At 39.8% G+C, this 9,557-nt stretch overlaps 1 pseudogene; it reads right to left on the bottom strand.

Annotated features, from left to right (window-relative positions):
* Positions 1–82: 82 nt before the first annotated feature.
* LOC138027122 (melatonin receptor type 1B-B-like) lies at positions 83–2,270 on the bottom strand (annotated as a pseudogene).
* Between the last annotated feature and the right edge of the window lie 7,287 nt (positions 2,271–9,557).

Below are 9,557 nucleotides of genomic sequence, written 5' to 3' on the forward strand. Positions count from 1 at the left end.
CTTCGCTGAATCCCGTGGGCATCCTCCCACCACTTGTCACTTTCTATCAAATATAAACCTCCAATGATTAATACCTGCGGCGTAAATTTTTCAAGCTCTATTTATTCATTCATTTATTTAGCCAGGCTACTATTATTGCACATTGTACATTTACGGGTTTTACTTATATCAAACTCATGCAGCGACAGTTTTAAATAGGCAGGGTTAACAAAATTCTTTCTTCGATATTTGATCTTTTTTCATAAAAAATTTGGCTTACCAATCTTAATAATTAGTTTGCAGCCAGTTTAGTTTACATTCGCTTGGTTTTGACAGCTTTCCTTTATTTAATGCTATCGTTTTTTTTTCAGCTCATGCCAAATTTTCAATCAGTCAATCAATCATTCATTCAATCCAAGTTCCATAGAACACTTTTTTTTCAATACATTTGTGTTTTGGAGAGAGAATAAATCAATAAACATCCGATTGTTTGTATGAGCTCGATCTATTAAAGTTCACAAATTATAATTTTCCTTGATCGATCTGAAAGGAAGACAGGCTATACTTTTCGCCACTGGGACCATTATTCAGGATCGGCCAGGGGGGATAGTGGTATACCAGTATACCCGAACAAAATTCGCCAAATTACCATAAAATAACCAAAATTCATCCAAATATATCCAAAATTAATGGAAGCATTGTATACTGTGCACCTGAAATTCAAAGAAAGTGATATACCGAATACCCGTATTTAAGCTGCAATATACCGTATATCCGATTTAAAAAGCCCCTGTATACCGTACACCCAAAAACCCTGGCCGACCCTGATTATTAACTTTGCTGTTTGAAACAAAGGATACGATATTAATATAGGCATTGTCCAAAAATGATTTTTTTGGTTCATAAGCTAATTACAATTCTACGTCTTACAGCTTGTACTGATTCCGTAACTGCTCCAAAGATGTACCTCTATTTTTTTAACCATTTCAGAACTACGTATTGACACCTTTATGAAATATTAACCGCAGGTATTGCCTCCTTAACGCTCAAATCATAAATGATTATTTCATCTGTACCTGGTTTAGAGTTTTGCTCAACTTCGACTCTTAGATGTTTTTTGTGAAAGAAAATTATCTTTTTATATTCTTCCCGAAAGTTCTTGTTTAACAAACCGTAGACAACAGGGTTAATCACGGCTGAAAGATTTCCAAGAATGAGGTACAAAAAGTAGACCTGTCTTGGGAACGATACTTCCCCTCGATATGTGTCCACAAAGTCTATAATGGAAATTGGAGTCCAACAAGCGAAAAATCCAAGAACGGTTATAAAGAGAATGTTAGTGATGTTTATATCTCTGGTAGTTATGCTGTTATCTCTGTTTGAAGATTTCAAATGGCTTTGTACGTTTTGTTTGTGACTTCTAATTTTCTTAAAAACAAGAAAATAACAGACAACCAAGGGTAAGGTAGGAGCCCCAACGTAACCATAAACCAGAAAATTTGGTACAGATATCTCTGCCGTTTGAAAACAAAACATCTTTCCAGGATGGAAAACGTAGCGTCTTCCCGAAAGAAAATAAGGTAATGGCTCAACAGAGGCCAAGAATACACATAGTCCTATCATGATCGTGGTATTTCGCTTGGTGAAAATTCTCTTGTAGTTCTTCGTTCGCACAATCCGATAAAATCTATTTATGGCAGTCAGTGTTAAGATTTGCAACGATGCACAGGCGAGAACTATCACAAAATATCCTTGGGCTTGACATACGTCATCGTTGAATGGCCAGCGACCTATAATGGCAACAGTGATCGATTGCGGTGCACAAAGCAATGGAAGAAAAATGTCCGACAGAGCCAGAGACGCGATAAAAAAGTTTGGAATTGTTCTCAGTTGAGAATTTCTATAAACTGCTAGAAGAACAAAACGAATTTCCAGTTATCGCTACTGAAACAATCAACAAATAAACTGCTGTTTCGCAAATAACCCACGACAGCTTTCGGCTGTGCACTTCCATGCTGAGGTCTTGGAAATTCATCGAAGCCATTGTTTATGACATGTGAACTAACTCGTATCCTGGTTTTAAATGAATTCCTCTTCCTATAGTTGGTTAGATCCTAGGGTTTTCATCGATGCCTCAGTAGCCTGTGACAAGGAAACAATTAACAAATTACTCTCGGTTGCTTACGAAAATGAACCGTGAGAAACAGGAAAAAACCTACTTAGATACACCTTTCATGTTCTAAATAAATAATGAATATTGCTGTGCAGCTTTCATTTTACTTTGTGTCATCAATATGCTGAGTCACTCGCGAAATCAGAATAAATTGCAATCACTCTTAGAAGATACTGATCAGATGATTTGGTTGCTGTCCTGAAAGCACCCTTAATTAAGGAAATCGTCGTGGATCCAGCTGTACGTAAAACTTTATCTGCTGTTATTGTGGCAAAAATGAATGTCCAAAAGCTTGCTATCATGCTCTTCCTTAGTTTATCGACCAAAGTCAGTATAGTACCAGAGAGCATTAGTCTAATTGTACATAAGTGTCAACTAAAACTTAACTGATCATCAGCTTCGTTTACCTGCGGGAAAAGTTAATAGTTGCTAATGGACTTTTGCTGTATAGTTAAGGTCCTCACTACAGAATAGATGAAAGTTGAAGTGATAATGACAGCTAGCACAAAAACAATATTAGTACAAAGGAAACTTGTCACGGAAATGAATGTCAAATTCCACCGAGGGTTTTTGGCAGGGAGTTTTCTGATCCTGATCTGCTAAATCAATTCCGCTCATTTTAGAGAACTTATTACGGAAATGACATTAGTTAGGTGCTTAGTGTAATGTTTGTGCTTTTTTGCCTACTGAATAAAATTTATTCAAATCAGAGAAACAGCCTGGAGCTAAAAATCGTTTCACAAACATTATTAACATTACTGGCAAGAAACGAATCCATGGCAAATCGAATCATTGAGTGCAAGCGTGTAAAAAGAAAAACCAATTTCAGTGTCAATGTTTTTCTTTTTGAAGTCCTGTCAGCGATGATCAGTTAACTTAATTTAACATTCATTTCCGTGACAAGTGTCTCAATCGTGTGAAACGAAAAATAAATTTCAGTTTTTTTTTTCTATACTCGTATCGTATGTTGCTAAATTTACGTTTTTAATGTGTAACTCGGTAATTTTTCCTTTTTTCTCTCTCAAAATTAACTCGACAATTTTTTACGCTTGTGGATCAAGATTATTCTCCAAGATTGATTCGATCTTATAGAAAGAATGGGATTTTTGAATAAGCAATACGAAAATTATCAAGTCCACCCGGATCTGCTATAAGGATATACGCCGGTGACCATGCGCAATAGAGGCATACTGCTGGAACGGGACTTTGACACGAGGCGCTGGGAAACTCTATCTCGGAGAACATGTGCCGTACGGTTCTTATAGCCAAAAATTGGTTATTTGAACCTTACGGCGCCTGCTCACTCCTTGTGCTAACATGAATGCACCTATTAGAGACCAATGAGAAGATAGTTTTTTCAGGGTTCCCAAGAGCTCTTCTCTCCCTCAGTCAAGACGAAAGCTCTGGGGGCGAGATTGTGGCGACACATAAATATAACAGCAACGACAGATTTTCCACGATATTTTAAAAACTAAAAGAAAGTTTATTATAGCAAACTGATCCCTGCTACTCTCTTTAGGAAACTACGACCATGACCGGTTCGGTCTAGTTGCTTGGAGACGGGCGAAATGGCAAATCGATTATCAGAGTCCTTGGATCATCCAGATCTAATCCAAGGACGGAAAAGTTAGAATCCTCCACGGGCGCATTACACGTCTATAGTTTCATTTGAAAGGCCTGTCAAAAATATTTGTGGAAGGCTTTGTTAAAGTGGTATCGTCATATTATGAGTACATGTACAAAAATTTAACTTTTATCGCTGATTAAATTACTAATAATTACACCAATTCTTCTCCCTTCATTTCCCATTATTTAAATTACTATCTTAATGTCCAACAAGTTAAACAATCAACGCTTAGCGAATTGCTTTTTCCGCACGCACAATACTTTGCTGGACTACTCCCGAATAACATTCGCATTCTTTGTTCTTTTCAGAGAGAAAGTTATACAGAAGCTCATAACCCGGAGCCTCCACCTTCCATATTAATCCTCTGAATCAACCCTTTCTCTTATTTTGGTATTTTTAGAAGTACATCGCAGGGAAGGAGAGAAGGGTGGGGGCCTTAGGGGGTGTTCTGACAATAGCAAATCATTTATTACGTATGTGACGTATGTGAACCACTTCACGTATGTTCTCAGTCACATACGTCACATACGTCAAAATACTGTAGTTCTAAAAATAGAAAGATAAGGGAAAGGGTTGACTCCATCGTACAATACAAATGGAAGCCCCGGGTAATGGGCATATGGGTTATAAAATTCTGTTTATTCTTCTTTTTGCCATAATAGTTTCGAGAACTCTCTCACAAGGGCAACATTCTTTTCCAAGCAAAGTCATGTTTACATCAAACGCCACGTGCTTGTCCATCGACTTCACACAATAATTACAATCACTTCATGTAAGCAGCAGTATACGTCTATTCCAGAAAAACTGCAATCAAAACAGCGCAAATCGTAATGTTTTGTGGCAGACGAGGTCAACCTAACTAATAGGACAAATACACTTCCAGGAGAGCTAGTTTCGTAAAAGGACGTTTCATAACAACATACTTCGTCTTTACTTCGGCTGATCGCACAACATTGTCTGGTCCAGGGAAAAATCTCAAGACTCTTCTAAGGGGCTAAGAACCTCTAGGAACCACACTACCTACCACTCGACCAAGTTTCCGACTTTGAGATGATTAGTAGTGGGTATTGATTTTGCCGGTAGAAGCCGCTCTCAGGTTAAATCCGTTTTTACCTCAATAAAAATGGTGATCCTCATTTTACCTTGGTGCAATACGGCACTCAGATAAATTAAAGAAACAATTAAGCCTAGAGAAAAATTAGGGTCAGGTTCGGGTCAGGTTAGCTTAGTTTTGGGTATTCACTGTAACAATTGCCTAATTGTACAAGAGTAAATGAGGACAAGAACTGCAGTGGGTTGAGCACGATCGTCGTTGTAGTGTAATGGTTGGTGGAAGACACGGGGATGACAGATCTAAAAGTTGGAAGTTCGAATTCGGTAAGAATGTGATAGTACAGGGGCCCGGTTGTTCGAATACTTTTTTTTAATACAGGTAGGAGTTGAACGATGGTTTCAGATGATTTTCAAAGTTTTGCGTGGAAAGTTTCTTTAGCAACTTACTTTTGTTTTCCAAGATTGACTTAAAACTCTTAATTTAAAGTTTATTGAAGACTATCAGCGGTTGAGACATTTGGGAGTAGAGAAATAGATCCCTTGGGTAAGAATTTAAATGGGCTTAGTGTTAACCGGCTTTTTGCACAAACCGAGCCAGTTCTTGTTCCCTTACAACGTTGCCATGATGGATAGAAAACATAAGAAACGTGAAGATTGTACGGCAAAACTACGAAGAGTTGCTGAGATGCGTTTAAGACAGCGCTTGATGGGAAGGTATAGGTCTTCTAGTCCTTTTGGGGGTTGTGGTAGCCGCTACGGAGACGCGACATTAGTTCATCTTACGGGTAAAATGAGGATCATCAAATTTAAATCTGGGTCAAAAAAGGATTCAACCATGACACCGGATTTAAGCGCCAACATTGCACAACATTTCGGTGGGGGAAGAGGGAAACAGATCAGGCAGGTAATATCGTAACCAACAGTTCTCAATTTGGGTTGTCACTACTGTTTCTTTAATCCAAAAGTCCCAGTCTCATCTTGATCAGAAAAATATCGTGGGAGTGAGAAGGCGGAGCAGTGGGAGGGGAAGACGGGAGGTTAGCTAACAGATCTTCTATCCAAGCATGGGAAAAAATTATTGGGAGTAAAGATGATAAGAGAAATCATCACAAGTGAGGCTCACCTTCAGTTAGTGGGTGCTCTGTTAACAAGCCATGCCACTTAAGGAAAATATAATTAACAACATTTCATCGATGACGGCTTGATTCTGGGAACAACATCAAGTGCTTTCCTGTCTGAACCCCACAAAAACCACAACGATCCCTCACCACTATCGGCGAGTCGGTGGGTTAAGCACCCAGTCGAATTTCTTTCCTGACTCATTGCACTTTCAATATGGTCTTGGCTCCCAACCCGTCATACACTCGCATAATTCACGGTTGTTCCTACAGAAAGTAAGTTCCGTGGTCAGATCGGATGAACATGTTGATTTTTCATCCTTGGACACTAAACAAGAGTATGAGACACAATTTATGAAGGAATCAGCCCGATGAAGACAATGGACATGCTGTCTTCTTTACGAATTAAGGTAAAGAAGAGAGCCAGGTCATCGGCCGCTTCCTGAGATGCTTCACTTTCAGTGCTCCAAAGAAATCAAACGCCAGGAGTCATAAAACTTGCCATCAGAAGAGAGCTTCTGATATCGTTACTTTACTTTCTACGTAAGACCACTGGTATAAAATCTTACACACTGTTGCACGCGACAGAGTAAGATCACAATAAATATGTACTGGTTTCAAACTTCATTTGATGTCATGATCAACCGTATGTTTCAAATTTCTAATGAACAGTTCACGCGAAGACGAGACGGGTTAGCTCATTAATCAGGTTGACCACTATCATCGGATGGTGAAGCAGAATAGAAAAACTGCCAATGCTCTGTCTCCAACACAAATAATTTCCATCTCGGACAAAAAGTCCCTTTTGACTTATGGTTTGTTTCTGCTTAGGGGCCTCATTACACCACAAGACTTCACCGATAAGCCGGAAACTCTGCTGGATGAGGAACCAGGACAGCCACACCCCGGCGGAACTATCATCCCCTACTCTTCTCGAAATAAGCGTTGGGTTCTGTATGAACCGTAGAAAATATTTGTTAAGGGGGGACCTACGGTTTATAGGTCTTAATCCGCGGCGGAAAAACTTGAAGTCTAACCATTTGAAAAGGTGAAATATTAACAAAAGAGCAGGGCTCTTTCCTCCGTTATCTAAAGATAGCCCAAGTGTATGATCCGGACGGGGTTCGAAACCCGCGCACACCCCCAGCATTCATGCAGCATCAGGACAGTCGAGTTTGTCAGCCAAACAAAGATAAAAAATAATAGCCTATAGTCGTTCAACGGAAAACAAGAAGAAACAAAGCGGATCAAGTCAGTAGATGACAAGTTCAGGAGTTCCATTAAATGTTGGCCCTGTGGAATCCGACCAACCAATTGAACGTTTGACAAATGTGGTGAACTGAGATATGTAGAGAAAGTGTGAACGTTGGTGTTATTTCCTAAGACCTTGCAAGAGTAGTTAAATTCCATGTTATATTTAATTTCAAGACTTCTTAGGGGCTTGGATACTTTACGATAATTATCGCGAGCAATGGTTAAGGTATCTTATATTCATTCGACAATAATCGACGAACCGCGAAATCTATAACAACTGATACTTAAAAGTATATAGTACAACGCTACTGCCTGTATAGTTAAATTTAAGCAACTCGTCGCCATAATAGGCACTTATACTAATCAGAACCAGACTTAACCTGATTAGAGTGTAATGTGAAGTGCTGAGTTTTGAACACCATATGAACCATGTGAGCGTTAGCCCTTATAATGGACATGGGCCCACGAAAGGAAACAGAGAGAAAAAACTCTTGCCAGGGTGGGATTGAACCCACGCGAACTTCGGGTAGATCTCCGCCGCTTATACCGACATGAGGCGACAAAGCTCAGTACGAGAGAAGGCAGTGGGAACTGAAGATGTTCAAGTCAACGGCAATGAACATGACCAAGTACAAGGAAGGGATTACGTTTTTACAAAACCGAGGGACGTGTAAGCACTATATTTCAACAGACTTAAATGATTAAGTGTAAATGGCGAGTGGGTTCAATTCCCACCCTGGTAAGGGAAGTTTCTCTGACCATTGCGGGGGCCCATTTCACATTAGAAAGCGCTAACGCTCACATGGGCCATATCGGGTACCAAACTAGCACTTCACATTACACTCCAATCAGTTAAGCTAGTCGCCACATAGTAGCGCGCAAAAAATGCCACCTTAAGGTTGACCCCCCGTAAAAAACAACGCTCATTGCAAACAAAGGGACAGTCGAATAGGTTCTTGACACGCTTCTGTCTCGAGAGAAAATTTAACGGGCTTTTCGAATCTCAACCAGTGATTAAGCATACTCGACAAATGTTTACACGGAAGTCGAAATTAAGTACAGAAGCGTTTCACAAAGCAACAACAGACACTTGCGGGAAAAGTTGTGTAAAGCCATAAGACACAAAAGCGCGAATGAATTAATGATGAAAGCTAATCGAAGAGCTCGGAGGGACAAAGTCAAAGTTGATTTTCTACATTGTATAGTGAAAAATCGCAAACTTATCAAAAAGGCGGGGGAATGTTAAAAAGTCGCCCGGCAAACACAATGCGCTTGATGTATGGCAGAGCAGTACAAAAAGGATAAGCAGGTGACAAAAAAAAAATGGCCGAAGTGTGAAGGCTCGCAAAGAACAATACTCAAGGACGATTTGAGAATTGATGAGTTCAGACCATGGGCATGGCAACAGGATAAACTTATGTCACTTGGAAGCGCAGAATTTAGATATTCGGATGATTAAATACAAGCCAAGACAATGACGAACAGCTTCAGTGACTCCGAAAAAGCGCTACCAAAGAACTACTTTTGATCCGATCAGTTAAGCCAAAAGTACGTCATACAGCAGGCGTTGCGAAAATTCTAGACCACGGAATTTGGTGATGAAAGAAAATATAAAGGACCACGTTGCTGAACGAAAATGACTAATCTCAGACCTGTAATAAGCGATTCAGTCTCAACCTCTCTGGTTACGCTTCAAGAATCCAAAGCTTCGTAAATAACATGAAACAAAACGGTTGTCCGTTAACAAGTATGAAGATGCCTGTCATATCACCACGTCTCTGTCCAAATTAGATCAAATGACCATGTTGAATTTGGCTGCGAAGCCAACGCACTGCGGTTAAAAGGAGGGGGGGGAAAACAAAAAAAACAGTGTCAGTCTTATTGATGGCTGCTGACTGATGAAGCAAGTCTACGATCGCGCATCAAAAGAGAAACTAAATTATCACCGCGAAAGTAATTCAGGCGTTCGTTCCGACAATCATGCCAAGGACAGCGAAACAAATACCGACGAGGAATGACCGCATTGGATGTGAAATAAAGACAATTACTTTCAGCATGTCCCACTTACCAAAAGGCAGATGTAACCAAAGATGTGGAAATGGTTGTTAAGCAAAAACAATCGTTGCAGGAATGGCCTAAGAGCTCATCACACGAACATTTGCAAAAAAACCCTGATGGCACTACTGCAACAAATGCACTCGACGACCATCACCGTTCCGTACATAACGAATGACACGTCATCGAGAGAATCAGATCAGCTTCCAACACAAAGCCAGAAGTCTGAAACTACAATATTCCACCTATCAAGAGAAAAAAAGAAGCCTTCCAACTATTTGCCCCGTCCAAATGGTGA

This window comes from Montipora capricornis, chromosome 12, assembly GCF_036669925.1.
Source record: "Montipora capricornis isolate CH-2021 chromosome 12, ASM3666992v2, whole genome shotgun sequence".
NCBI classification, from domain to species: domain Eukaryota; kingdom Metazoa; phylum Cnidaria; class Anthozoa; order Scleractinia; family Acroporidae; genus Montipora; species Montipora capricornis.